Consider the following 6,000-nt stretch of genomic DNA (forward strand, 5'->3'; position numbering starts at 1 on the left):
ACATTTTGACAAAACTTGAGGTCCACAAGTTAATTTTTAAAATTAAAGAGTCTAAACGAATAATCAACTAAAATACAAGTTTCAAAATTTTGTGACCTTTACATAAAACATAAATTACATAAATGTATAAAATTTACATTTTTTATAAATAATTTTTAACCTTTTTGAATAAATACATGATCCAAAGATTAATTTTTAAAAATAAATAGTCAAAATGGGTAATCAGTCAAAATACAATGCTCAATATAATCGATCTATCAATTCCTATTTTAATCTTTTGCAAAAAAACACGAGGTCTAAAAGCTAATAATTATTCAGATTTTCTCCAAAACTTGGAGGAGGCTCACTATATAATATATAATGAACATCATCATGAAAAAAAATTACGGTCAAGACGCCTTTACGTATTCATATAAGGAGCATGTTGTATGGAAAGGGTGAAAGGAATCCATTACACACAATCTCCCAAAAAATATTTAAAAATATACATTTTTAATCATTAAAAAAAATACGCGAAGCGCGATTATGTTTTCTAGTATTTATATAAAGGAGAGTGATGTGACACTCTAAAATTGCTCCAAAGCATTTATTCTATTTTCTCTTCTTTTTTTCAAATTTTTTAATTCTTCTTTTTCAAATTTATGATTATTAGTTAATAATTAAAGAAAATAATTGAAGTATTTATATAAAGGAATGCTTCAAATTCGATATTTCACTTCCTTTTTTATTTTTTTGATCTCTTGTGTTTAGTTTTTCCTTTTTTATCTTTTATGGAGTCTGATGTTTGACTCCCAAAAGTGTATAGGATTTCAGTTTCAAATAGGCATCGTTAATTTGATATTAAGTATTAACCCAATAGTGAATCATTTCAAAGAGTTGTCATTCGATGTTTTATATGTGGATTTAGATTCACCGTATTACGAGTTTTATTATTGATTCATTGATTTTTTTTTATTTTGTTTATAAAATCCCAAGACAACGCTATCTTTTTGTATGCATTTCTTTCTCTTTGGACTTATTGGGTATATGTTATCTTCAATGTTATTTTTTGCTAACATTATAATTTTGGTTCATTATCTAAAAATAGTAACACAAGAAATTTTGAAAAATGTGACATATCATCGTCAATATATGTAAATGAATTCATTTAAACCAATTAAAATTTATCCCTTATTTTGTGTATTTATATTCTAACATTTTCTCTTTTTTAATATTTTTAATTCATTTTTGAGCAACCTTTCATATCAATAATAAATATAAATTAATTAATTAATTTAATGTAACGCTCTAATTTCTCATAATATTATCGAGAACACAACGTTGGATCATAAACATAAATATTTCTCCTTTATTTTAAGAAAATCGTAACAAGCAAAGGGATCTCGTGTCTTCACAAAAATAAAATAAGGTTTGTAACAAAATAAAATTAGCAACATTAAGATATACAAATAAAATTTAAAAGAAAATTCTTTAATAAATAGGTCCGCTAGATCATTCATCGACGATATGGTCCCCCCAAATACATCACTAAGCTCTTATGTCCCACTCGCCACCGACCTTTCTATTCTCAATTGTCTGCACAACAACATAATAATGAGTGAGCTTCTAAGCCCGGTAAGAAAAATACAAACAAGAGTCATATAACAAGTAATCATAATAGACATATCATAAATCATACAAAAGTTCATAATACCCTAAAACATAAACATAATCTAGATCTTAACCATAGGTCATAAGAGGTCATAGTCATGTGTCATAATCATAATCATAGTTCATAATCATAATCATAGGTCATAGTAGGTCATAATAACAAGACAAGTATAAGAAAAAGATAAGTGCTTATACATGGGTGACAATTAAGCCCCGGACATAAGTCTGTCATACAAGTTTGGCAACTGAGCCTACTGGACATCAACTTAGGTCTGTCATACATTTCTAAACACCTTAGGTCCAGCCACACTTATCTTCTTTTTGTACCTGAAATGTTAGGGTCATACATATCACAAACTGTGTCATAAACTAAACTACCTAATTTTCCTTACCTTGAGTGTGGAAAAAGAGAAGAAAAGAGATTGCTTTTGCTATAGAGAATCGCCCAAAACCTTTATATATGACATTATTTTTTTTTAAGATTAGAGACTTATAATAAACTAAACTTCCAATAACTCTAAACCTTATAAAGTTGTACCTTCACCTTAGAACCAAAAGATCGAAATCTCAAGCCTTCACAATATTGCCTATCTCCAACAATGATATTAAGAGCTTTAATACTTAGGGGTATTTTTGGCCATATAGTGTTTTGAGAAGCTTGGTATTTTGGCTATATAGGGTCTATAATTGCTAGAGTGTTTGAGGCTATTTAGGAAAATAGAAGAAGAAAGAAATCTCGAGCACTATAAAGGCTATACTGATTTCGGCTATGGTGTGTTTATAAGGAAAAAAATATGAGAGCTTTGGGAGAGTGATTTTTTGAAAATGAGAGATTTTGAAAGCTTTGTTTTGAGATGAAAAATGAATGGTGAAAGGCTCTATTTATAGGCTCCAACCCCAATCCTTTTCTTAAACTTCTCCACCACCATTCAACTAGTTTTTAAAATTCAAACCTTCCCTCCACTATGTAGTTTCAGCCAGACCTAGTTTTACACATTCAATGTGGCTACAACATCTCTCAATATGACACATCCATCAACAAGTAACCAAAGTAGTCAAAAGTCTTCACTTGTTTCTCTAAGATCATTCCCATGCCTACACATGTACCATTTCAAATTCAAAACTCTTCAAATGGTTTCAACTATCATCAACATAGTTACTTAGTTCAAGCTTAGTGTGACACCTATGTAAATTCAAAATTTAGTCCAAATCCTAGCCTAAATATGCTCCAAACACATATGACTAAGCTAGGTCTTCAATTTAGCTCTAATACTTAATTCACAAAAATTTCACCTAATAAAACTATAGGGAATTTCGGCTATGGCTATTTAAAATTCAAATTTTGTGACTTATTTTAATGCCACATGCATACTACTTAAGTCTCCAAGTAATATGTGTACGTGTTTTTAATAAAGACTTAAAACTATACTTTAATTTAATCATATGCTAAAATTTTATAAATACTAACCAAAATAATTATAATTATTCTAACCTAATTATAAGTATTTTCTAAGTCATAGAAATCATAACTTAAAATAATTAATTTAAAACTTAAAGCAACTTTTTTTTTAAATTCCACCACTCAAGTTAAACTATAAACTATAATAAAAACTAACCTATGGTCATAATTAAGGAGAAAATAATAACTTTGGTTATTACATTTAAACCAATTAAAATCGAATAAACTATTGTCAAGTTATACATAATCATGTGCTTAAACAATTGAGAGCAAAATTTTTTTGTTTTGTTTTGTTTTTCCTCATTTTTTATAGTACTTATTCTAATTTATAATAATAATAATAATAATAAACATTTATTCAAATCATTTAAGCTTTTTATTTAAACATAAATAGTTTTACACAATTATATCTTAACAACATTTATAATTTAAACTTGAATTCTACTTTGATTTATTTAAACAATATATAATTTGAATTCAAATTTCATTAGATATTTTATTACGATAATAGTTTAATTAAATTATAAATATAAATATAATAGTAAACGTCATTTTTCTCATTTTTATTCTACTTTTCTAATTTATGGCTATTAATTAATAAGGGAAAAACTCTATCTATTTTCTCTTTTTTCCCCATTTTTATTTTAATAATAATCATAATAGATGTCAATTAAAAACATATATATATATAATAAATAATTTATCTATTTATATTTTAACATTTTGATAAAATAAGGGGTCCTAATGTTAGCTTTTAACAATAAAGGGTTCAAATGTGAAATCGATCAAAATACATGTGGTTTAAATAATCTATCTATATATTCCTATTTTTAACCTTTTGACAAAAAATGAGGTCCACAAGTTAATTTTTAAAAATAAATGGTCCAAACAGGTAATTGGCTAAAATACAAGGTTCAAAATAGTGTGAACCTCTCATTTAAAATAATTAATTAATTTTTTATTATTTTAAAAAAATAAAAATAGATTATCATAACTATATATAGATATTTAGAATTTAATAATCTCTCATTTCAATTAATTAATTAATTTAATTCAAATTATATATGAATTAGATAGATATTTTTATTTTTAATCGTAAATTTTTAAAAGAAGAATAAAAAAATGTGAAAAAAAAAGAGAAAATAGAAAGAATGATTTGGAAAATTTTCAGAGTGTCACATGATTTCCTTAATGCTCTCCTTTATATAAACTAGTAAATAGTGTCGCGCTTCGCGCGAGTTGTTTAGATATACGTATTTTGTTTTTTTTAAAAATACAAGTACCACTTAATTCTCGCAACTATATCTTTTATCGTTAATTTTTTTAGTTTTTTTACATCAACTCTTTTAACTCATTAAATTTATTTGATTTTTTTATTCAAATATTATGTAAACTGATAATTGAAATACAAAAAAATTAGTACATTATATGTAAATGTTACATAGTGAGTATCTTATGATTTTTTAGTAGACTCCAAAATAAAAATAAAAATATTTACAATGATATGTGTTATAGTGAAAAATCATGTTGTTACTCTAAATTTTGAAGCTCATTCATATATATAGGGAGTTTGATTCTTCCCCAATGATAAAATGCTTGTAAAAGATTCATTTGGTATTTTATGTCACCCAATTTGTAGATACATATGCATATTAAACATAATAATTAATTCTTACATGTGCTCAAGTTTATTTTATTTTTAATTGCACATATCAGAGTCTAACAATTCTCAAAACAAATTTTTCTATGTAGTTAGTTTCTTGGACCATAAAAGATAAATCATCATAAAATATTAATTAATAACCATAAATTAGAAAAAGATGAATAAAAAAAAATAGAAAATAGATACAACAGTTTGAAGATATTTTAAAATGTCACATCACCTGCTTGTAGCTCTAGTGTTATATATATACATGTTATATATATATCATTTAAATAAATCAAATTAGAATTCAAATTTAAATTATATATAACGTTAAAATATATTTTTGTAGATCTATTTATGTTTGAATAAAAAACATAAATAATTTGAATAAAAGTTTATTATTATTATTATTATTATTAAAAATAAAATAAAAATATGATAAAAAACAGAGATAGAGTAAGATTAAAAATAAAGTAAGAAATTAACTGTTTGGAACTTTTTATTTTTGTAGATATTAATATTCATATAAATAGATATTGATATAGATTTTTATAGATATTTTTTCCTTAATGAATAATCATAAATTAGAAAAAGTAGAACACAAAAAATGAGAAAAGAAAAAATAAACTGGAATAGAAAAAAATTAGAGTGTCAAATCACCTATTATTATAATTATTTTTCATATTGTAAATAAATAATGAAAATAATAATAATAACAACAGGAAGAATAATAATATTATTATTTTTTATAGATATTTTATAATATCAATATTTTTATGGATATTTTATCTTAATTAAATATATTTATATATAAATATGGAAATATAAATAGATAATGTCATTTTTTTAATATATAATATAAACTTTACAAATTTGAATGATATAACACAAATTAAATATGTAAAATATAAATAATATATTAAATTTGATAAACTAAAAAAAATATAATTATTTGGTATGTGGGCAAGATTAAATTAAATCAATTACCCATATAAGAAGAAAAAAAAATTAATGTTGGAACAAATCAAAATGATCCAATGGTACTTTATTTATAGACTAAATGTATAATACCCATAATAGTTTGTAATGTAATATCTCGTGTTTTGAACACCCTTTAGTAGCTGGTTAGAGGAATTATGTGGAATATTATTTTGATAAATGATATTATATGAATTTGTGATGATTCGTAAATTTTTATAGTCACTGTAATGATCCGGTAAATGGTCTAGCTTTATGCAAAGAAAGA

Source organism: Humulus lupulus, chromosome 3 (genome assembly GCF_963169125.1).
Source record: "Humulus lupulus chromosome 3, drHumLupu1.1, whole genome shotgun sequence".
Classification (NCBI taxonomy): Eukaryota; Viridiplantae; Streptophyta; class Magnoliopsida; order Rosales; family Cannabaceae; genus Humulus; species Humulus lupulus.